At 34.6% G+C, this 26,221-nt stretch overlaps 1 protein-coding gene and 1 long non-coding RNA gene across 3 annotated transcripts in view; one reads left to right on the plus strand and one right to left on the minus strand.

The window, feature by feature from the left end:
* LOC118188407 (tetraspanin-9-like) overlaps positions 1–26,221 on the plus strand; it is a 110,169-nt gene that overhangs the window by 11,363 nt on the left and 72,585 nt on the right. The window lies entirely within an intron of this gene.
* The window catches only part of LOC146996562 (uncharacterized), a 73,101-nt gene that overhangs the window by 6,133 nt on the left and 40,747 nt on the right, over positions 1–26,221 (minus strand). The window contains exon 1 of one of the 2 annotated variants that reach the window (XR_015042222.1): positions 15,432–16,131. The exons of the other annotated variant lie outside the window; for it this stretch is intronic. This is a non-coding gene — a long non-coding RNA (uncharacterized LOC146996562). Of the gene's footprint in view, positions 1–15,431; positions 16,132–26,221 lie in introns of those variants that run through there. 2 annotated transcript variants of the gene reach the window in all.

Consider the following 26,221-nt stretch of genomic DNA (forward strand, 5'->3'; position numbering starts at 1 on the left):
TGTATACAAAATAAATATATACAAAACAAACATAATAATGTGCTAAAAATTAAAAACAAAATTTTTAAACCCGTCCTGCGCTATAGCTGCAGGATTGAAGTAAAATAAACTTAAAATTTACCTCAGATGCTTTAATTTTATATATGTAAGGTATTAGTACAAAAAGAAATTATTTTTTACTGTATTTATCAAAATATGAAGAAAAAAATTATTATCAAGTTTGTAGAGTCATTAGGCTAACTGGAAGCAGGAAAGATGAAAAATATGCAACCGCCTTCGCCGGGAATCGAACCACAGACCTCTGGAATACCGACCCAGTGTGCAGAACCACTACACCACGAAGGCTGGCTAGGGAAGTGGGAGAAATACCTTATATACTCCCCTTTTTAAAGGGCGACTAGGGTTTTTGGAGACCTAGTCGCCAAATCCTGGGTGCGGAGAATCATCATCCACAACCCTTTTAGTTCGGGCGCCACTTATAGAGTCATTAGGCTAACTGGAAGCAGGAAAGATGAAACATATGCAACCGCCTTTGCCTGGAATCGAACCACAGACTTCAAGAATACCGGCCCAGTGTGCAGAACCACTACACCACGAAGGCTCGCTAGGGAAGTGGGAGAAATACCTTATAAGTTAAACTTAATTGGAACGGTCCTTTAAATTCTTAAATTTTAATTACGCGCATCCCTTCTTCAAGGTTTTATATTACACCATGTTTCTCTGCAGTAAGTGCAGTGTGAAATCTTTTTCCCAGTCTCTGCTCAGGGTTAAAACGAAGACTTTCGGAGCTTATAAAATAGTACTGCAAATAACTACGCACCCTCTTTCCCTACTTCGCTTTCCTGCTGGCAATGTGTCACTTAGCCTCAACTAACTATTCTCCCTTATGTAAGATGTAATGTAAAACTGTGGGGCGAGTATGACACCTCTAGTGTTCTATCAGTTAAAAGGATATGTGCTAAGAGATTTGTCATCCAAAAATGTAAGATATTTCACTACCAAGGTGGTCTTACTTCTTCCAAAATCCATCTTGTCATCCACGACACCGGAATTTTATCTACGCAGCAGGTTTTTAGTTCATGATTAAAAAGTGAATTGGTGCATTCCCTAATCAAGTTCTTCTAATATTAAGCTATCTACAACGAAGTAAATCTCCACACACACAGACACACATGTATGCACATTTTAAATGATTTGGTGACATATCTTAAATGATTTGAAATTATTTTCTGTATATTTCTTTTCGGTATACATTTGTTATGTTATTGTTGTTTTGTTTGTTGTTTCATAGATATTCTTCAAAATATCAGAAAATGCACTTTCATTCATTTTTTTTTATAGTACGAGTAACTATCAAATTTTGAATAAGAAGTAAATTTTTATTTTTTTTACTCTTATAGTCTCATTAAATTTTTTAAAAGAAACATTCCGATAAATTGGTGATAAACCGGTTTTATTTCGAAATTTTAATGATTTCCAATATTTGAAAAATTTATAGTTCCTATAATAACTCTCATGTTTACATTAAACAACATTAAACTCTTCACTTTGTTGTTTGCGATAATATTCCCCCCCCCCAAAAAAAAAAACTGTCCACCAATCAGAGAAACAACGGTTGATTTACTATTGATTGCGTCATTAACTTTTTTATCGGTTCTAGTCTCCAACTCGTAACTAGCTGGGCATCGTAATGGTCCAGAAGTCTCCATTACTGTAATGAGTTGGGAAGGAGGCAGCAATGAAATTCGACCTCCAGATGCTGTTAAGAAGACGGACGAAGGAAGTGCGATGATTAATTCCCACCCTAGTTACACAAGCTAACACAAACAAAACTATTGCACCTATTGGATATGTCATGCAAAGTTCTATTGTCAACAACTGTAAAACTGATTATAATTTAACGTATAATTAATGCTTATAAGTAATAATTCCGTAAGCAATAATTTTATCACGCCACGGCGTATGATTTACTACGTTAAAAACTTCGTAAAAAATTTCGCGTTTTTAAAATTTACATTAACATTCAAAGGGGAAGGGCATGTAAACTATATACTTACCTCTTGATTTACTGAGCTAGTAGCAGAGACGAAGTGGATGGTTAATTCAAAATCACGGTTAATCCGATGGCAGGTTAAAAAAGCACAGAAAAAAGAACAATCAGTTAGCGAAAAAAACCGATTAGTAGTTTAGTTATATTTTCTAGCAGTTTAATCTGGAGAATAATTTCGTTTCTTTACGTAATTAGAGTAACTTATGTAATCAAAGTGAATCAATATACAAAACAAAATTGAATCAATTTTGAACAAAGCTGAATCGGGAACTGAATCAGTATTCAAAAGAAGAAGAACACATGTAAATAACGGAATATTGCATAGCGTTAAGAAATGACAAAACTGGGTTATGAATGACATTGAAGAATAATATTTACAAGAGAATCTGAACAATATTATCGAATTCAAATTCTAGGAAAAAAAGTTGGTTAAAAATTTTTGTTTTTTATTTTGCAATGTTTATACGGGGTATCTGACTACCCTGTTTAAACAAATCTGTTAGTTATATGACAGAGTTACAAATCTGTAGGAGCGGTAGGGTTTACCCAGACGATTTGGAATCACGCAGAAGTGTAAGGTCAGAAATGACATGTGCATGCATTAGTTCCCAATCACATTATGTTTCGGCTACGCGGGACTGGACGTCGAGAGGGGCAATTCTCAGAACCCGCACATTTCGAGGAAACCCACGCAGCTAGGTTACCATTTTCACTTACTACAAAGACTTGAACGCCAAACAGTAATCGATTATCGCTCAGATTCGGGTCACGTGATATTTCAGAAGCAGAACTTTCGTCTGAGTGGATGACTCTACCCGGGACAGAGCTCCAGCCGAGACATTTTCGGTGAGGTTTGAAAAAATTCCGACTAGCCGCAACATCGTTTCCGTAACTAGGCGGGACTTCGCTTCCAGCAGGGCTCAATTTTCTAGGAATCCTCCCATTTAAACCAGTGCTACCAGAATCTTGTTTCTCAGTAAAGTCCCGTCTAGCAGGGACTGTTGCTAGAAGTGATAATCTCTTTAGTGTACCCAGAAAACACCAGAAATGAAAGGCCACCGCATAAGTGAATGTGCGTTTTAATAATAAAAAACGGAAAATTCAAACAGTTGAGAGAAGATGGACGAACTGGTGTAAGAGCTGTAATGCAAGCCTTACATCTCCGGCGGATGGAAGTTTTAATGCTCTGGAAGATTCCGGGCATGTCTCGGACCACCCTGGCAGCTACTGCGAGGCGTGTAACTGGTTCCTTAGCGCTGTTGGTGGAGAGGTGCCATACACCACAGGTTTCATACGCGTCCCTAGATAAAGTAAAGAAGACATGAATGGGAATCGACAATCGAGCAGGCCAAACTTGCATCGGACCGTCTTGCCCGATCTTGTTGACCAAATGTAATGTCTAAGTTGTCCCATATACTAGATTAATGACTTACTCTGCATAAGTATAATAACTAGAAATGGGCGTTTTGCTCGAGAGTTGATTCAAAGAACCGATTCACTTTGTTTATTCCCAACTGAGCCTTAAGAGAAAGGATTTAATTTATTTATAACTGATACCGATTTTAAAATATCCCATCATCTCATTTGTAACACAGTCTACGTTTTTAACGTCTCTGAACTAAGATTATTTCAATTACAACTGATGGTTTGACAGAATCGGTGCTTATTTCCATATTCATACACATGTTTCAATCTAAAAGACTTGGCCATCATAAATTAGGACTTTTTGTACCCTCCATAAAAGTTCAGTAGATTCCACAATTTTTTTTCCTCAGGCCAGGGGCGTAGCTAGGGGGGGGGAAGGGGGCATCTGTTCCCGGGCGCAGAATCCAAGGGGCGCCAAACTGATCTTACGACATTTTAGGATTAAATGTTTTCCAACCTTGGCAAGCAGTAGGGGACGCGAAATCTTTAGTTGTCCCTGGGCGCTGAAAACCCTAGCTACGACTCTGCCTCAGGCTGTTTTGAAAGAATTTCTATCGTCGTAGGCGGTAGAGTGCAGTCTAGCAAGCTGACAAATCAAAAAGAAGAAAATTCTATCAAAATGTAGTGATGATACAATTAATTTGCTAATATAAAGTAATACTAATAATATAGTTTTTTTAATTAAAAATGGGAGAAGGTTGAGGTATCATAAACCCATCCTTCTCTTATGTTTATTTAAGGGGGTGTAAAATGAAGGCTGAGTTGGGAACCAGAATCAAGGGATGTTTCTGGTTAGAGTCAAGATGGAAATAACATTTTCAGAGCTGAGTTCAAAAAAGCCTGAATGAGGAAATCACCTTTTTACAATAGAGGTTGCTTACATCTCTTCTTCTGAATGTTACAAGAAATTCACCTAGCATTTAAGACAGCAACATCAAAGCGCTTGTCAGAATAACTGCTACAGAAGATCAAAGGCAACTGAAAATTTATAAGGCATTGTTAATTTAAATAAGCTCCTTACAAACAGAGGAATCTGGAAGTTAATTGTTATTTTAAACCACACTTTATCAAGAAAAAAACAATGTATGCTGTGTAAAAATAGATACTCTGTTGTGGTGGCTGTCGTTATAGTCTTCTACAATGAGTGCCAGAGCAACGCAACAAGGTCAAGGCCTTGCAATTCATTATTTCATCAACGAGTGTTGGACATTCCTTTTCCCATCAGGCCCATTAAACATAACGAATGAACTTATTGTTTTTTACGAGAGGAAGAGGAAGTGGACTAGAGTAATCGATTTCGCTCCATAGCTGCGCGTCATCATCTTTCTTCCCGAAAAGCCTTCAATTTATCCCCGTTTAATCCTGTGTGTGAAGGGAATCGTCAATATCACAAATGTCTTTTTTTCGGTCCAACGCATTTGCATACTTTTGTCGTTACCCAAAGGAAGGTCAATGGAAGCGGAGCGTAGCTTCTTGCCACTGCGCGCGCGAAGTCCTTTTAATTGGTTGTGGAGTTCTCTCTGTTTGTTGGTCCTCATCATCAGCTTCCAGACTCGCGTCCGGGCTCCGATCACGTGATGTAAGTCGCTGATTGAGGAAACAGGACGAAACAATTGAAAGTCATTAAGTTGGGAATTTTTCGGGGAGTCATTTGTAGTTTGGATCTTTCCTCTGGTGGAAAGTTTCCTTAATGACTGTGAAGAAGAAAGTCCCCCCCCTCCTCTTTTTTTTTTTTCCCAAATACAGTTTAAAAATCAATAATGTGCAGTTTCTTTCTTTTCCTTTGTTTTCGTAAGATCAACGATTCACAAGAAATCTCATCGGAAACACGATGGTATTTGGTTTGTATTTTTTGATCACGTTTTGAACACAATAGCTAGTTTAGGCAAGGCCAGCTGTTTGAAGTGAATTCCAGTCAATTTGAATTCAAATCACTAACAAAAGTCTTAAGCAATTTCAGTTCTTCTGTAGGCAAATAAGAACTAAATTACATATTTTTACATGTTTTTTTATTGTAGCGTGATTGGTAAAGGTAAATGCGGACTTTTATTTTTCTAATTATTCATCTCAGATACGTAAAGGATTCGAAAGTTTCGAAAATAAAAAGAAAATCCAGATTGTTGGAGCATTAAGCATAACTGATTGATGAGTGTTAGATTATTAAAAATACTAAATAAAAGGCCAAATTATTGAAATGTGAAGAATATTTCATTGATTTAAAGCTGGCTCCATATTATTAGGTAATAGTAATAAATAGATAGGTTATCAAAATGTTAATTTTTACGAATGATAAATAAAAGGGCTAGATTAATGGAATGTGAAAAATGATTGATTGATTGTAAGACTGGCTTCAAATTATTGGAGTATTAAGACTAATTTATAGATAGCCGTATTATGCAAGCATTAAGAACAATTAATTAATAATATATATATATTATGATTAATATCGATATACTAGAATAATTCGTTAAGAATGCTAAATAAAGGGTCAGCTTTATGAAGAGTAATTGATTGACTGAAAGATTTTCTTCAGATTATTGGAGTACTAAGGATAATAAATAATCAATAAAGGGCGGAGAAAATATAGAATGTAAATTATTAGAATTTTAATGCAGTACAAAGTACATAACGCTAACGAATCTCACTGCAGTGTTATAGTTAGAGTTTTAGAGCTATAGTTGCAGTGTTATAGTTGTCGTTATAGATGTTTAGAACTATCTTTTGTGGCATAATAGTACATCAGCAGTGTAAAATGTAATACTTCCTACTCCGTCATTTGACTCTCTTTTCTTGCGTAAATAATCTTATCTTTTTTAATTATATTAGAATATGTTACATTGCTGAGAATTTATTAATCTGGACCGATATATTAGAGCAAAAGCTCCGTGGTAAAAATATGACATGAATATGAGAAACTGTTACTGTTTCTTAAAAACTGAATTACATTTCAGATCTAAATATTCTTGCCGAACAGTATTTCTCTGAATTTGTTGTCTACTATATTTTTCATGAATTTCACGAGAAAAAAAAAAAAAAAAATCATTTTCAAATGCGAAGTTGTAAAAAAGAATTTCGTGAATTCTTTTTCGTGATATTTTCTCATTTTATCTTTCCATTGGTGAAAGATAAAACCATTTTGCCAAGAATTATTGTTTTTGCAAGTGGTGGTACGCATGGGAATAGGTTACAGGAGAATGTATGAGGCCTAAGCACACCATCATGTTTTAGGAATCGTAACTGTACAAATGTAGCGCACGCTCTGACACATTTCAGCGAACAACCAGGACAAAAAGAAAAATGTTTAACAAGTTCCCGTGTATTTTTTATACCGGAAATACTCGAGCTAAATTCGAATCCAAAATTTTAGGAACTATTTGTCTTTCTTATTTAAAGCGGAAGGGGGATATTCTTTGGTTCTTTTCAAAATAAGAAAGGCAATTAGAATTTATTAACTGGAACAAAGTTCTATTTTGTGTAATATGGCAATTAAAATTGGGCGCATACATTTCCTCCCAGTGAAGTTATATGAACCTTCTCTAGTAAATATCAAGATTTTGAAAAATATTTGTATGCATAAACGTTAAAAGACCTGAAAGGTATATCTCCCACCTCCTTGGCGAGCCTTCGTGGTGTAGTGGTCTGCACGTTCAGCGCGTAATTGAGAGGTCCGTCGTTCGATTCCCGGTGAAGGCATTGCATATTTTTCATCTTTCTTGCTTCCAAAATACCTAATGTCTCTACAGTGTCGCCCGAACTAAGAAAAGGGTGTTGGATGATGATTCTCCTCACCCAGGATTTGGCGATTGGGTTCCCTAAAAACCCCAGTCGTCCTTTAAAAGGGGGAGAATATAAGGTATTTCTCCCGCCTTCTTAGCGAGCCTTCGTGGTGTAGTGGTCTGCACACTCAACGGGTAATTGAGAAGTCCTCGGTTCGCTTTCCGGCAAAGGTGTTGCTAATTTTTCATGTTGCCTGCTTCCAAAAACTCCTAATGTCTCTACAGACTTTTTTTTTTTTTTTTTTTTTAATTTGAAAATAATTTGGTTCTCTTTGTCATTTTAGTTGTCTCGCTGTTTGTTGAAAGAAACAGATATTTTATATCCTAACTCCTCTATAATGAAATACAAAAGCAATTCAATCTGTCGTTGGAATCAAATCTGGAAAGAAAGGGGAGTTCTTAGTGGTAACTCTTAGCTCTCTGTTATTCCGGAAGATAAAGTACTATGTTACAAACATTTTAGTAAGACTACATTTTACATGCGTTTAAAAATCACGCAGCTGTAAAATTCAGACTAGGTGAAGTGAATAGAAATATAAGAATAAGTTAAATTTGTGGTTTTTTAAAGATAATAATGCTATAATACATATGAAACTAAAACTTACATGAAAATTTTATTTACTTAATTCTTTTTCGATATATGCAATATATATTTTGCGTAAGTTCCTTTTTGGCTTAGAATCCTTTTTGACCTTTTGGTTCCTTTTAGTCCTGAAATTTGCCCTCGCTTTCTTCATGCATGCTTGTATTGTTTCTTTAGAAACGGATTTTAACAATCGAAGATATTTTCTCTTGAAAAGAGTCAAGTTTAACACTTTTTTTTTTCATTGCTATACTTGCCTGTAATAATGATCAAAGCTTTTCGACGCCTCTTTAGCTTGGGCTACATTAGGGGGCATTATTAAATTTAAAAGCAAAATAAATCTTCTGGTTGAACAGTTAACAACATTTCCGTATAATGTCCCAAACCTTCATTTTGCTAATGTTGTTTAATAACAGGGATTCGTTTTGTTCTTAACATTTATCCTGAACTGCTCTGGGCCACAGTTAGATAATGTTGAATGATAATAGTACCACTGCTGATATAAGAATCAAATATGAAATGTGATTCATCACTTATGAATTTCGAATTTTCACCTACTTCCCCGTGGAAGCAGTTGCTTACAAATTTTAAAGCAATTTTTTGTTTTGTTTTGTTTTGTTTTGTTTTTCTCGAATTTCTTCACAACTTTTATACTTTGGAGCAGAGTTTAGGATTATTAGCGCATACGTTCTTTGATTTCGTTTAACTATTTTCGTGAGCTGCTTTATTTAACCCCCTTTTCAAAATTTTGATAGAAACTGATATTCGTTTTTAGGCCAAAGAGGGGTTAGCCCAGAAGGGTTATTAGTCTCGAAATGGCATTTTGGTTGAATCACTTAATTGCGATGTATAACTTTTCAAACTGTTGCCGCCAAATAGTATCGCCCTGTATTATAGTCAAAGAAACTAAATAATAAAGAATTTGCATGAATGTTTGTGTGTTTCTCACATTGTGAGAAAATAACGGTATTTAGAGACATCAAATATTGAATAGCATAGTTCTCTACCCCAGCGTGGGCACCTGGAAGCTCGTATTTGGAATTTGTTTTATTGTCTGTTTCGTATTTAGTAAAACTTCCACGAATTTTTTAATAAAAAACTCAACAATTTCAAAGCGAGTAGTGGCAACACTGTAGGGAATAAAACATTTTTATTTCCAGCGTATGAGATTGTCTATCGAAAATCCTAGACATATGCTCTTTTTAAATAAAAGTTGGCCCAATGTGGCGTTAGCCCAGATGTTCTCGAAACATGTATGTGTTTATAACTGGGAAAAACGCTCGTTTGGGCGTAATATAAAATCTGAAAGCTTTCAGATTTTTTAAAATACATATATGACTATTTTTAGGAACGTTTAACACAGCAAACGTGTTTCTGTTGGGATTAAAACTGTAAAAACTTACTATTTGGTTTTTAATAGCTTCCATTAAATGAGATACCATTTTATAAATGGCTCGATTACTTAATTGAAACTTACTGCTGTGAGGCAAATGAGTCGTTGTTGTCATGGGGATTTAAAATTTTTGCATATTTATCTTTATTGGTTGGCACTTTATCAATGTAGTTGTCTCACTGTTATCCGGTTGCAGGTCCTACTAAAGGCTTCAGATCCTTCTAAAGAGGCTCTAAAGACGAAGATTAAATATTGAAGAATATTTACTTGTTAACAAGCATTTACATTTTTGTATTGTTCAAGCAGAGCTGTATATCTACTATTGAATAATTATTTAACTTGTGTGTACTTCTTGCAGAGCAGATGCAAAATCTGGCTGCCAGTATTTTTTTCAAAATTTCCATTTGATTATTTTAGTAGCAGAAGATAAATATGAAATCAAAATTTTGCCAGAGCATGGCTGATGGATCGGGAATGACTTTGTGCCCTTCGGCCAAGAGATGGATGCTTGTTTCCTGATATGGATCAGTTCTTGACGGAAAAAGATCAGCGAAAGTTAACTCCACCAGCTTAACTTTCTTTCAAGGTCGTTATTACTGTGTAAATCTTAGGACTGTGGCGCGATTCGTCACGGTATTCTGCGCGATTAGTTTATCCATTCTGCCGAATCGTTACTTATCCCATTTGAAAAATGCTCTGCATTCAGTGCACCTGTATGTGTTTCGATAAACAAGTATCTTATTTTAGAAACTTTAATTATGACGTAACTTAAAAAGTTCATATAGCCATTATACGCGAATATTATACATATATATTCTTTGAGTTCTCATCATTTTTCTGTTGTGGTACTTGTAAAATACTATAATCTGTTGGACCCACCGGCCGCCGAATGGCAAAGCCATTAACACTGGTAATTTAGTTCGGGGCTCGAATTATGGCGAACAGGCTGGCTGCATTGGAGTTTTCATGGTTTTCCTTATGTGTAACGTATATAAGAGCGAATTTCCCTTGGTAGGTCCTCCACAAAGGCATCCTTTTCCTTAGGTATGTAGTCCTCTAGTGCTTTGCCACATTGAAATAAACAAATGAATCTAAGGGAACTGGCTATCTAAGGGCTCTCTAAGGGTATTCATGTTGTATGGCGAAAAACCACCGGGCCCAATTCAGGGATACTATACTACAAATTATGCTCTTTTGTGACGTTACTGACGCCTTGCCTGTTCGAAAGTAACTACCCCTGTGTGGTATTCTCCAAAACAAAATTCATTCTCCTCCATTTTTCTCTCACTTCTGTATGTAAGTGAGATCAGTGCTGGCAAGGCTGTAACCTTGTTTTTGACTGATCTTCGGCCAATTTACCTGTGTTTAGCTGTGTTAACCAGTTGACCTTTGGTGAGCAAGCAGTAGGATGGTAGATAATTTTTATAACTGACAGGTTGTACAATGTCTCCCAATTAATAAACGAGTATATAATTATTGCGTACTTGTATAGCTAGACTAAGTGAATCTAAGGTCGTTTTCCATCATAAATTTTATTTCTGTTCTTACTTACGGGCAGTTTCAGTTGTATTTTTCATTTCGGTTTGTTAAGAGTTATAAAGCTAAATACTATAAATTAAATTAAACATTAGGTAAATTTTAAAACTTTGGAACGAATTATGGTCCCGTATTTACAATTTCAACACCGGAACTCTAAATAAATACAACAATGTAAAACAAAAGATTTAATGGAATTCCAATTTGAAGGTAGAAGATTAAAACAATTAATAAAATTAAATTGTTATCTTGCACTTTAAGACACAATGATTCAGAATATTTATAAGACTTTAAGGCCTAACATTATAGCTTCACTATTTTATGACTGCTAACTTAATTTTCAGTCAGTAAACGAACTCACCGGTAACAACACAACTTTCCAAACAAACTGTAACAAAAGAGTTTCAATACGGCGGGCTGAAAGCTGACAAACCTCTTTTTTGGCTTCTGTTACATATTGCAATGCAGCAGACGAAGCAGTAGAAGTACAGTAAAGATTTCAAATAAAAAATACCATATTAATTAAATTAAATCTTACACAATGACATTGTTATTTAATATTTGTAGCTGAATCGGTTTTATATGTTCCTTAGCGTATAATAACAACAGGAAGGGTATACTAATAACTACACCATTCTTACAGCCTTTCAATTATTTAAAAGGTTTGCATCAATTTTGTAGAATCTGAGAGCATTAGAATACATTTAGTTAGCATATTTTTTTGCAAGATCTACGTGGCTATTTTTTTGTGTTATATAAAATAATTAAGAAGAATCGATATTTATATACATTCATCTTCCTGTAGCATCAGATTATGCTGTTCATGACCATTACACAAACAAGAGAAATATATTTTCCATCATGAAATGACAAAATTCAATTCTGCGGCAGATTCCGGTGAGCCATAAAATATGATTATGAGTGAATAGAAAGATATCCTCGTTTAATCTCAAACAATGACACATGTACTCCAGGCTTCTTTCGCATTATCTTTCTACCATCATAAAATGGATATGACTCGTTAGCTTTCCACTTCGACTATGGGGCACGGATATTCGTGACATCCCTTTTTGACAGCTGCGAAATTATCTTTTTTGATGGCCAATAGAAATCTAGTTTTCCGAAGTAACTGTGATGATAACTCGTCAGGTCGGGATTAAGATGGGGGGGGGGTTATAGACACACCATGCTTCTACAGATTCATAAAAAAAAAAATTGATGTGTGCACCACATGACTTCCTTGTACGGAATTTTAAATTATACGCATTTTTTCTTGCATTTCACTTAAACTCATTGGATTGAATTGAATCTACTTCGTCGAGAGCGCATAAACCACAATAGAATAAATGCAGTCTTTAAAATTCACTAAATTTATTTACCATAGCGATACTCTGGCCGTAGGTTCACTTAACAGCGTTATATTTCATTCATTTTATAACTCAGAATGCACAAAAATTATATCATCTCAAGAATTATCTCATCGTTGCCACATGTTCTATTTAAATACTGTAATAAACCTAAAACGATATAAAAAAGAAATTAAACAACTAAAAAAAAAAAAAACCCAGTTTTTCACAGACAATTCAGCGCCGCTTAGCTAATGTGCATGCGCTATTCGTAAACATTCTCTTCTGTTCGAAACAGACTAGCGACAATATTTGCTGCTAAAACGAAACACGTATTTCTTCGAATTTCATTAGGGATATATTTCTCATTCAATAAATTCAGTTCTCACTTCGCGGCAAAACAACAATACATAAAAACTCAAAATGTCTGTATTGAAAATTATGTAAATCTTAAACACTTATTTCCTCGAATAAATTCCAGAATGGATTAAGCATGATTTAATTCGCTATAATAAAAAAAGGCGTTATGTTTGTTATCGCGAAGCTTATTTTCTCTAAATTGTCAACAAATCTACTATTCTGCTGTTTCAAATGTACACAAGGCAAAAATTATTAGGCTTAGCAGCACTTAAACAACTTTTAAATTGTTGATAATTCTAAAAATATTGCATACAGATTTACTAAAGGCATAAAAATCTTAACCGGAAGATAAAAGCAACATAATTCAATCATTTTTAGAGCAATAAATGCACAATTTACAAACATATAAGAGTAAAGAAATTGAGATCACTGAGCCGGGTAACAGACTGGATATATATAATATATATATTTATATACTTTTGGTGCTGCCGATTCCAACCAAAATACGAGATGCACATCTACATGTTATAGCAGTCCTATGTACAAAATTTCAACGTTCTGAGGCTACTCGTTTTTGAGTTATGCGAGAAACGTACGTACATACGTTCGTACAGACGCCACGAAAAATTCTCTTCAGAATTAATTTTAAAGCAGTTTCATAATTTTTTTGAAGGAAAGAATATTTTATTCTGTCCTTACAGATATCACGCAAAAACATCGTTAAATTGCATTCGATAGCGGTCAGAATGGATATTTTCGTTGAAATATGCTGCCTGAAACTTTTCGCGATTACAATACTTCCTTTTTACTTCGTACAAGGAAGTAAAAATGACAATGAAATATGCCAATCTCTTAAAAACAGTGACATAAGAAATACGATGAAAAATTGTTGCCAAACCCATATTTCTAAAAGAATGAAACTCGTTTTTGAGTTATGCAAGATACTACTCGTTTTTGAGTTATGCAAGATACATACGTACGCACAGACGCCACGAAAAATTATCTTCAGAATTCATTTTAAATTAGTTTTATAATTTTTTTGGGGGAAAAGAATCCCTTATTCTGTCCTTACGTACAGATGTCAAGCAAAAACGTCGTTAAATTGCATTCGATATCGGTGAAAATGGATATTTGCGTTGAAATATGATGTTTGAAACTTTTCGCGAGTGCAGTACTTTCTTTTTACTTCGTACAAGGAAGTAACAAGGTTGAAGAGTTGCAGAATGTTTCTGTGGCTTCTTAAAAAGTGAGGCTTTGGACCTGAGCCTAAGCCCTAGGTTTTTGGGACTCAGAATTATCCAAAGAATCGTGGCTTTTTTCTGAAACAAACAAGGAAAATGGCCATTGTGAGCCCTTGAAAAAATGCTTTACTCAGGACCCCAAATTGGCTTAAGCGAACATTGCTCCTGTATGAAATGATTGCAGGGGTAGAGTGGCTTTCTGCATGTGAAACATGAATATCAGCAAGTTTCTCTTAAAAATGCCTCTATGAAGACACCAGTCAAGGGCAGAAGCCCTTGAGCGCTGTGCCTTTATGAACAACATAATCTAGTCTCTCCCGGATACCCTGATATGTCTCTTCAATCGCTGAGTGGTTAAGACCCTTGGATGCTAATAGTTCAACTGGGGTTCAAAGCCGTAAGAACGGACTGGCTGCATGGTAGTTTTTGTAGTTTTTCTCATGTGTAACGTGAATACGAGCCAGTTTCCCTTAAAAAACCTCCTTAAAGGCATCCCTTCCCTTACGCAGATACCTCTCGTGTTTTTTGGCTTATGCGGACATCTTATAACCTAACCTATCTTGGATGCAGGAGAAATCGGCTCCTTTTCGATACCTGTTACTTCAATGGGATTAAAAATCAGAAGATGATTCAAAATTTAGAAAATGTTTGGAAAAGTTTCAAAAAATTGAATTTTATAAGTTAAATTTGCACATATCTGAATATTTCAAATTAAAAGCGAGAGCGTGTATTGTAGAGACATTGGGATTTTTTGGAAGCAAGAGAGATTGAAAAATTAACAACGCCTTCGTCGAGAATCGAATCACGGACCTCTAGAATACCGACCCAGCGTGCAGAACCACTACACCACGAAGGCACGCCAAGAAGGTGGGAGAAATACCCTATAGTATATCTAAAATAAATAAATAAATTAGGCAAATGAAGTTAATGATAATGTGTTTATATGTTTTAAAAAGTAATTCGAAAACTCTGCTTTATATTATTTATTGTACTGTTTAAATTTCAGAATTAAGATATTCAAAAATCCACTAAGACGAAAGATAACAATAATTATTATTTTTGCTAAAAAAAAGTAATTTCAATATATCATCGTTATTTTTATGACATCATAAGAATAATATTGTATTGAAGAAATCGTTTTGAAAATCATAAAACCGTCAAATCAAAATTTTGTATTCAAATTGATCTTTAAATATCCAGAATATTGTTAAGTAGTCAAACTTAGCGATATACAGACAAGTTTATGGACTGAAAGAGAAAGAACTTATCTTGAAGGGAATGAATTTAAATGATTACCGGATTCGCCACATGCTTAAAATATCAATTTATTGACAAACTGCCATAATTTTAAGATTATTAAAAAAATAGCGAATTCGGAACAATTATATTTCGCACGTAAGATCGTGAATTAGTAAGAGAATTTTTGATGAAATTAAAGAAAATTCCTCAAAAGCTGGCAGATATGATTTCCTCTAGAAGGAAAAAATACGAGTATAAAATAAATGGTTGAACAATTTTTATTAAGCAGTTCCTTTATTGAGGAACTGTGATTCGAAGCATTATGTATAAAAGGATTAAAATGCATGCTGACATTCGGTTTTACGAGTAGTTAACTACGGTAATTTAGGTGTACCTATAGTGACTATTAGTACTTCAAAACAATGAAGTTTCTTCAACAAAAATAAGTGATCTTCAGATACCTCTTTCTTCCAAAAGCTTACCTATCCACGTGAAATCGCTGTCTCACTTTCCAATGAATCGTTCATTGTCTGGATGATCTCACCGCTTTGAAGAAAGCTTTTCTTCTGTTGTTCCATTTCATTTCTTTTTCTTCTTCTTTTTTTTTTTTTTTTTTTTTACATTTATTGCCCACCTGCTTGGAGAAAGTCACTGTCGTCTGCGAATCCGACGGTAATCGGGGAACGATCTTCCAATAATAGTGGCTTTACCGTGTCTTTGACATGACATTCGGTTACTGGAGATGATAGGGGGCGTTGCACTTGTAGACGCGACCGAGGAACGCCGTATTGTTAGCAAAATATCCTTATTAGATATGGTGAATGAATTACGTAGTTACACAAATCTGCATGCTGAAGTATTACCGCAACCAATAGGAAAGCGTGTCGGAGGAAGACGCAGGCTATGATGGTTGGAGTGCACGCATAGTGATTTTAGCGTTATTAAAATTACTTACAGAACAAGTAGAGAGTGGAGTGGAAGAGGATACTAATGAACGTCGTGGTGGCTATTGTGCTGACAGAAGACGCACTGGTAAAATAAAAGTGAAGTCATTTGATGTCTGTCACACAAGAAGTTAAACGTTATTTAAGTAGGATTCTCAAGTGTTGTAAAACAGGAGTATTCAAGAGCTGCAACTTAATTTTTGAAAAGCCAGCAACCAGATACTTGTATCATTTGAATGCAGTACACCAGAGGTTTTTGAATAGAAACAAATGCATGAATTCCTTTAACAAGAATACTTAATTAATGGAGCTACTTATAAAAAATAAATAAATAAATAAAAAAGCCTTTGAAAGCATTCAGATTTTAAAGCCGCACGAGAGAGTTTCTCTCACTACAGAGTGATTCTATGATGATGGAACAAACTTGGAGGGGTGATTGAGCATACTAAAAATGTACTTTTTGTATTGGAATGTATGTTTAAAGTGACATGTGAAGTCTTGAACGCAAAAAATGACACGAGAGGGAAAATGAGTTTATTTACAAAATTAACGCAAAGCGCTTCTTTGCAGCAATGCAGTATTCACAAAAAGAAATGCTCAAAATTGTGACCACCAGCTATAATGCATGCTTGATAGCTGCAATAGATATTCGTGCAACGAGGTCCTCCAGCGCGTCAACGAGAGTCTTGTAAATGATGCCTCCATAAAAAGAAATCCACGCTGGATAAATCTGGCGACCGGGGTGGCCATCGGACTGGCCCACTACGCCCAATCCATCGGCCCGCAAAATTCGCATCCAAGTAATTCTTCTTCTGATGCAATCGGATCGCAGTTTGCCCGGCTCACTACCGCCCTCTACCCGCTTCGTTGCCAGCCAGTCACAGCTGTAGTTCGTATTACTGTTGATGGTCGTACTTTTGAACATTCCAATGTGAATACTGTATTGCTGCAAAGAAGCGCTTTGCGTTGATTTTAAATAAACTCTTTTTTTTTTCTCTCGTGTCATTTTTTGTGTTCGTGCCTTAACATGCCACTTTAAATCCTACATTCCTAAAAACAAAATGCATGTTTTAATACGCGCAATTAACTCTCCAAGTTTGTCCCATGAATCATTAACCATGCACCTAGAAGAATTTGCATAGCGTTGCTGTGGCTTTGCCTCCGAATGTCGCTTGCAATAGCCCTTGGTCAGTTGTGTGCCGATATCGGTACACCACTGGCAACGCTACGCAAATTAAGGTGCATGGTTAATGATTGCCATGATGTTTTTAAACTACGCGGCTTGCTATTCAATTTGCATGATTTTCTGATCTCAATGAGGTTCGTAACGAATACAATTTAGCTTCAAATTATCTGTTAGTAAAATTTAAAACTGTTATAACTATTATTAAAAGTAAAACTTATATTTTTGTCAATCAATTAGAGAAAAGAAAAGAAAAAAGGATGGCAACCATAAGAAAATAATTACTTTCTCTTTGACAAAAAAGTGCTCAGTAGGATAATATGCTGGCTGCCTGGTTGGTTTTCGTAGCTTTTCTCACATGCAACATGAATGTGATCTTAGTTTGCCTTAGATCGTAAATATGGGAATCAAAATTATAATTTAAACTAACGGTAAACTCTTTGATTCTTCAACTTGGTTCTGAAAAGCGTAATAACTTCCCTCGATTGCGTCATTTCTAGATCTTTCCCTTTTGCATGGCCTGCGCAGCGCTGATGACGTAATAATTCGGAACTGAAACTTTTTCACTCAAACCAAAACTTTTTCCTTCCATGTTGCATAACTGCGCACTTCAGCTTCGCTCTCTGCCCTGCTAGGATGTAATTTCGCTGTCTTGCTTGCTGTCGCTATAATGTCAAAAATGTAAATGTTCTTGAATAAGCATAATTAGAGTCCCAAGTGAATTGTGGCCACAAACGTCAACTGGAAAATAAAAATGGAATTAATACTGCCTCGACTGCCACATTTCTTAAATATTACGAAGTCAACATATTAGCATACTACGCAATCAGAATTCTTCCTTTTCAGTGTGGATCTACCCTATATAGCTATTACGCATGAGCACTGCTTCCTCTTTTCCTTGCTATTTAGTTTATATATGTATGTGTTATATAAATGTATTATATAAAAACATCCATTGTTAAGCTTTTGCAGAATAGAATTATGGTCCAATTTTGTATAAACTAAGTTAGATTTCTTCTATAGGATTTTATAAAATTTTGTATATAGTTTCTGTAGAGTTATGTATAGAGATGCTATAGAGATATATATCAACATTCTATAAAATTTTTACAGAGTTTCCAAGGATCCCGCGCATAGAATCTTATATAATGTGTATCAAATCAAATAATAGAATTTTACTAAGAATATCAGATTCAGTTTGTAGCGAATTGGACCATAATTCTATAGGATTCTAAACAAGTTACTTTCTTTTAATTTTTTATAGGAGATCCCGTAGAAGCTTTTGAGTATTTAACAGCATTATAAAATTAACAAAGTTTTCTTTCGGGATTAAAACGAATGAATTACATTTTCATTTTTAAATAGAACTTCTTAATTTTGTTCTCCAAATTTTGAGGTGATCGAAGAAATGGACTTGAATGTGGATCTATGATAATGGATCTAGGAATAAAAATTCTCGGAACAGATGTGATATTTTCTAATAAAAAATTTTAATAGATTTTGAATTAAAAAAAATAATGAAATAAGAGAAAGCATTTTAAATATTAGTTAAGTGTTATTAAAGTTAAGAAAAATTTCCTTATCACAGATATGTATACAGTAATTAAAAGTGCAAAATCAACATTTAAAATTTTATAATTAACAGCGTAAATTTAAATTTTTTAATTATTTTTATAATTTAAATTGATTTTACACTTTTACTAGATTTAATTTCTGTATTATATCGGCAAACAAACAATCTGATGTGGACAACATATGACTTCCTTATACGGTCTATTAAATTATACACATTTTTTGCTGCATTTCATTTAAACTTATTTCCTCGAATTTTATTAGAGATATATTTCTCATTCAATTAATTCAGTTCTCACTTCGCGGCGAGGCAAATATACCTAAAAACTCAAAATATCTTCATTAAAAATGGGAAAATATGGAAAAACATAAAACACCAAATACAGTTAAAACAAATAAAAATCAGTTTTTACAATTAAAATTAGAGTTTCTACGTTAGCGGGCAAGAAGGCAGATTTTTCGGTGCACAAAACTGGAAGTTTACTTTTGTTACCACTTGGAAAAAATTCACCAGAGTTGCAGAAACTGACTTAATTCACTGTTCTGATAAGTTTTAAATGTAAATAAATATGACTATGACTGCTTCGTTAGGCTTAGCCGCACTTAACCCCTTCGAGCCGGGTAGCGAAAACGCGCGCTTATCGCTGAGGCCGGCAGTGTCTTACGCGAGCGTCTCTCCAGGGCCTGGGGCTTTTTTGCTACTAAGCCTAAATCCATGAAATTTCCGAAGTATCAACGCATTGTTTAATAATGCTCTATAGAGTATTTAAACGGCTTATGCTTTATAAATATTTTTATATATATACTTTAATTACCTTATTCCTTGTTTAAATGCATATTTTACACATTTTATTTTAATTACTCACCATTTTATGAATTTTAACATTATACATCTGAAAATTAAATATATTACTTAAAATTCTCTTTTCGTATGAAAAATTTGAAAACAGGGATCTACACACAGTCCTACGTTACATTCCTTGCACTCGTAATAACTCATTTGGAGGATTTTTCCGGGAATGTGAACAAACGAAGCATCGTCGTCTCATTTTCTTATCAGTCTCTTCTGAACAAAGTTTTGGAAAATGTCTTTCAATTAATCTTTCAGAATCAATATCAGAATATCAGAATTTCAGAATCAATATCTGAAATATTTTGCATCATTTCTGCTATTTCATGCTCTGTTAAACATTTTCGACGCTTCGACATTGCAAAGGTAAAAACAAAGAATTCCCGTCTAACAAGATCTAATTATTTTCTAAAAACTGAACTGCAAACCGAAATACCCAACGCTTTAGAGCAAATAAAACTTCTCTACTTACAGTAAACAACTACCACGTGCGAATAAAGTGCGATTTAAAGAGACGTCATAAATCACGCCATTCGGAAACATTTATTTCCCCGTTTGTTTATATAATCAAAAACACGTGTATGTGAGTCATGCTTCTCTCATTTCGAGTAGAAGGTCTAATTTACATGTATCTGAAACCATATGGACATACAGTGCCATCTTGTGACAGAAATTATAGTTTGAAAAACGTTCCAAAGTACTGGCACAAATACGTGACAGTCGGTAGAGAATGGAACAATCCTCTGGCACGCATGCGTGTCGGCCGGTAAGTAAGTGCGTTCCTTGCTGGCACGTATACGTGACAGTCGGCGCGAAGGGGTTAAACAACTTTTAAATTGTTAATAATTCTACAACTATTGCATGCAGATTAACTAAAGGCATAAAAACTTAACCGGAACATAAGAATAACACAATTCAATCATTTTTAAAGCAAAAAATTTTCAATTTACCAACATATAAAATTTAAAAAAACTGAGCTCCACGCACCAAGTAACAGAGCGGATATGTATACACTTTTGGTATACCCGTTATAACCAAAAAGGGAGGTTCACAACTACATGTTATAGTAGTCCTATATACAAAATTCCAACATTCTGAGGCTACTCGTTTTTGAGTTATGCGAGATAACATACATACAGACGTACGTGCGCACGTACAGACGTCACGAAAATTCTTCTGAATCCATTTTACAATCCGTTTCGGAAAGAACAGGGTAAAAGGCAAAAATTTCCTTTAAAAAATGATTCAACACTCATTGAAAATACACGTATATTATTCCTAGTATTTTCCTTGTTAATTATAATCTGGATTATTTGTCTTTACTGAGCTTTTTTAATTGCCTTCGGTTTCACTATGGACGTCGTTTGTGATACAATCTTGGTGTATCGAGAGATTGTATTTAAGAACTTTCCATTCATAAAAGCAATAAAGTGGAAGCGTATGTTAGGTGTGCAAAATAAAATTATTAAGAAAAAAAAAATAATAAATCAGCTTTATTGTGTAAGAAAAATTTAGCACAAAGTCAACAGATTTAATACGCCCGGCCATTAAAAAACAAAAACAAAAACAAAAAAAATTCTGAAAGAAACGCAAACCTTAATGCCCGGAAAGATCCTGCGCAGCGTGATTAAATGTATATTTATCTTTGTAGAGAAACTTCAAAATTTTGTTTGTTATTTTTATTTTAGAAAATAAATTGTTTCTGAAAATACACTGTTCTTTGAAAAATATAACGTAATTCACGTCGTTCCCTCTAACCTCTACTAAATAACACGTGTGTTTCAGGAATTCAAAAATATTCTTATATTTTTTAACTATTTTTTTTTTTTTAAACTGTTAAAGAAACACTTTCCGTTATTGAAACGCGTACGCGTAAGTGATTGAACTCAACTGCTAAATGTTACCAAAACACAAATCCACGACTCAGTAATAAATACATTTACAGTTTTTATTAATTTCTTTGTTAAATCGATAAAATAGAAAACTGTGATCTGTAATGAACGTAATCCGAACGGCGTAATCTAAGTTGCTTGGTGTATGCAAGCTAGAACACAAATTCACGATGTTTTATTTACGAATACATCAGTAAAAAAAGCATACTCAAGAATTTTTATTGATGTTTTTTCTAACTATTAGAAAAATCTTGCTGTATGTAAATAATCTGCAACGCTTATCCACAAATAAATTAGTAAATAAATATATTTAGAATTTTCATTCATTTATTTGTTAACTGTTAGAAAGAACCCCTTGCATGTACACAGTCGAAATGAACTGCTGTATTGAATAAAATAGTAAAGAAATTTATGCATAATTTTTATTAACTTTTTAAGGTATTTCTCCCGCCTTGATATAATGGCCAACACACTTAGCGCGTATTCAAGAGGTCCGAGGTTCGAAACTCCGAGAGGGCTTTGCTCATTTTTCATGTCTCTTGCTTAAAAAAAATCCTAGCGACTCTACAGTGGCGCCCGAACTAAAAATGGTGGCAGAGGATAATTCTCAACCACCAGGATTTGGCGATTGGGCTCCTAATCCTCAGTCGTTCTTTAAAAGGGGGAGTATATAAGGTATTTCTCTCGCCTTCTTATCATGCCTTCGTAGTGTAATGGTCAGCACACTCGGCGTGTGCTCGAGAAGTCCAAAGTTCGAGTTCCGGCGACGGCACTGCTCATTTTTTTTTAGAAAGAACTATTTTTAGGAAGGACGTGCTGCATGTAAACTACTGAATTGAACTGCTGTTTATAAACCACTATGTCCTGTGTATCGTTATGCCTTATTTATTTGCTTTTCTCGATAAATTTATAATCTGAATGTTTGTTTACAACTCATTTTATAAATACTTATCCAGCTCTAGAGCATTTCACCGGTCGCGCTGTAATTTTTAAGTATATTTATTTCATATCCGCTAGTATCCTATAAGCGATTACCTTCGGTATAATTCTTGCTCAATGGGCCAGTGGAATAATTAGCTTAGACGCCAAAAGCTATTGTTTTCACTTGCAAGAAAATCTCTCTATGACCTTCCTGCGAAATGCTAAGCATCTCAATGAACAGTGAGTATGTTACTAATTTCTTCGCGCTGAAAGGCAAGTACGAAAACAAGAAGATTAACCCGTGGGTTGTTATTGACAACTGCGAGTAATCTTTTTTCAACCATGAAATAATTTCGGGTACTGAATATTGGATGATACGGCTTTGGATTTTCAATACAAAGAGCTTTGTGGATTTAACTCTATTCATTGGAACATTAATTCCTCATTCAAAGCGAATCCAAATTTTTAAATTCTTTGCATACTTGGAGAATTTTTTAAGAATAAAAAGAGTTCAATACTTTTACACAGATGATAATTCGATATATCCTATTTATTAGTGTAGATGTTACAAATGAATGACATTTAGGTAAATGCTTATTTTTTAATAAAATGAATATTTTTAAAATTTTAAGTCATATTAACATCTATTGCTTATTTTCTTGTTACTGTAAATTCGAAATGTTCACCTTTTATTTAAAATTAAAGTTTCTATGGGAACTTCTGCTTGAAAACAAAAACAATGATCGCTTTATCAGTTCTTTACTTCCATTGCCAATAACGTCCGTAATACTTGGAAAAGTAGGCTTTAAATTAAATTTTGGCACTGAAATTATTTCAGACTTTTTATTTCTTATGATGATTAAGTTTGTGACATCTTAATTACCTATAGCATAATTAAACGTCTTGTTCTTTTGATGGATTATCGTCCTCGCTCTAAACTTTTACAAAATTTTAGAATTCGAAGGACGCAAATGTGAAGCTTAATTAAAGGATCTATTAAAAGCCACATTTTGCAGCGCAAATAAAATTTAACAATTTAGGCATCGTTGCGATTGGGTCCCCTAATCCCCAGTCACCTTTAGAAAGGGGAGTATATAAAGTATTTCTTCCGCCTTTTTGGCATGTCTTCGTGGTCTAGTGGTCAGCACGCTCGGCGCGTACTCGAGAGATCCGTGGTTCGAGTCCTGGCGAAGGCGTTGCTCATTTTTCATCTCTCCAGCTTCGAAATAACCTAATGTGTCTACAACGTACAACACAGAAGATAACTTTCAGCGTAACCTGTCTTCAGCTACTGAGATATTCTAGCTTTCAGGGTTTCACAATAACTTCTTGCACCATGCACCCCATGCTAGAAGGTCATTTATCTCCTTTCCAAAATTAGAAAAATAAATATATGTATATATTATACAGGGAGTTAAATGATTTTTCAACGTGTTTTGTGAATTAAACAACAAAAATTGAAGAAAATGTTAATAAATATCAAAATTAAAATTAAAGTACTATTTCATGTTCATAAACTAAGATTAAATACTTCACAGATAAACAAAAGGGTGACCGCATTCTCCCCAGAAGCTATGAAATTCCCCCAAGGGGGAATACCTCCCTGGGTGAGAATCCCTGTATTAACAAATACAAAGCCACTCATCAAAACGCAGACTGGCACACAGGGTAGACTCTCAGGGGTAATATATTTCCAGTGGGTTACAATGGCTCTCTCTTATCTCAACTACAATTCGCTAGAACTCGATCTAACTTGCGTTCTGGTGACGGCTGATGGAAGAAATAGAAACTACAGAAAAGAATTAACATAGAAACAACGTGCTTGTTAAAATAAACCTAAGAAAGTTGGGTTAATTTAGTTATTCGCAAGGTGTCTCAGTCGGAATCTCAAGTCTCAAGCTCGAATCAAGACTATTATCCAAGAAAAAAGTGACTTGTTTTGGCTTGCATTAGAAAATGCAACAAAAATTTGACGTAAAGAAAGCTACAGACCTTTCAGTCAGTCACTTTGTTCCGCTGGCAGTTGAACCACAGATATAACTACCAGAACTCGATGACTTTAACTATTTAACAATTTAGTGGAAATTAGGGAATTAAAGATTAAAACTGCATATTATTCATTACCTGAAGGTTAAACATAAGAAGGTTTAGAACTCTCGAAAATATATTCCTGACTCATGTTAGGCCGATTCGGTTGTTTAACATTAATTAATTTAAACAATTAGTTCTTCAACGTTTTCTTTTTGCTTTCTTTCGGGTGTTAAAAAATCTTATGTGGCCAGTACATGATTTGCCGCCAATTCCATGTTTTAAACAACAACGAGCTTTAAGTAAAATATCATTTCCGTTTGATCGCTTGGGAGCAAAATCTATTTTGTTACTCCAATAAATAGAAATGTCCATAATACGCAATTTTGAGTTATATTTTGTTAGGTATTATTCGCCATGTGTAAAAACTATTTTTTTTTTTTTAAATTTATACTAGCAGAATGAAATATTTTCTCCTCTATTTCTTTTTCCTAAAATTATATTTATTAAGCAATAGAAAATTAAGTGTTTATGATCAATTTAAAATAAATGCTTTAAAACGAATACCATAATAATTTTTCTGTCTTATTTCTATAACATTGGCTAATCTAAATTAATGTCTCCCAGATGGGATAGTGGCTAGGGGAAAGAGGGTCAGTTTGAACACCTAGCAAGGATCGGACCACAGTGGTTAGGGGAGCCTACAATCGAAGGGCCAGGGTTCGAATCCAGGAGAAGACATGGGTGTTTGTAAATGTATAGTGTCGGTGGGGCAGTGTGGCATTCTAAATTAGCGGCGAGCCGAAAGTCCTCTCGTGTGGATTGGTGGGAGTAGAAAGGGGTGGGAGACCCTCGGATCCTCCCTCCCACGGTGCTCTCCCCCAAAATTGGGGATGGTAAATAGAATTCCAACCTCTCTTCGGAGTAGGCTCTGGCAAACATTGTTCCATGTCATAAAGACAAGACAACAACAACAATCTAAATTAATTTTGATTTGCATGTTTATCCTCGAAATATTTAGTTTCAGTAAGAAACGGTGATTAGTTTTTTAAAATTATAGCTGAATAGTGACTAATATGCATTTCGAGATCAATGAGAAATAAAGCAATTGGCACTTTCGAATTTGCTGTTACTCTTGCTTCATCATGAGTGAGAGAAAATAACAATTGCATCTTTTGGTAACCTGGTCTGCATTACAAGAGTTTTTAAGTTCTGCAAATGTACCTACCCCCTGTTATAAAATTCATTCTTTTCTACGATATGGTATATCACATCTAGATATATACAAATAGCATTAATTTGTGCTGTATTATTATTAGTCCAAAGGGGTTTTGTCCCTGAAGGACTATTGTTTTCATTTTACGATTTTGTGTTGAATCACTATAAATGTTCGTTTCACTTTTCAAACTGTTGCCACCAAATGGTAGAGTCCTGCATTATATTTGAAGAAATTAAAGAATGAAAAATCTGCATAAATGTATGTATATTTCTCGCATTGTGATAAAACAACGGTACATAGAGCCATCGAATTTTGAATGACGTGATCCTTCTGCGAATATGGGCATGGGGAAGCCCAAATTTAAAATTTGTTTTATTATCGATTTCATGTTTTGTAAAACTTTGGAATACCGACCCAGCGTGCAGAACCACTACACCACGAAGGACGCTAGGAAAGTGGGAGAAATACCTTATAAGTAAACTAACTGTTTTCGGTTCAGCATATGTTGTCAAAGTCTAAAACGTTGTTCTCAGTCACCGTTATGTATGCATTTACGAATTTTCAATACCAAATCTAAGAAAGTTTGGATTATATCAGGATACACTTTTTCAAGAAAATCTATTCAGAGCTTCAAGTAAAGTATTACTTTTATTTTGTCAATTT

The sequence above is a fragment of the Stegodyphus dumicola genome, chromosome 7 (assembly GCF_044657685.1).
Source record: "Stegodyphus dumicola isolate Sdum_Otavi_A_Nest chromosome 7, ASM4465768v1".
NCBI lineage: Eukaryota > Metazoa > Arthropoda > Arachnida > Araneae > Eresidae > Stegodyphus > Stegodyphus dumicola.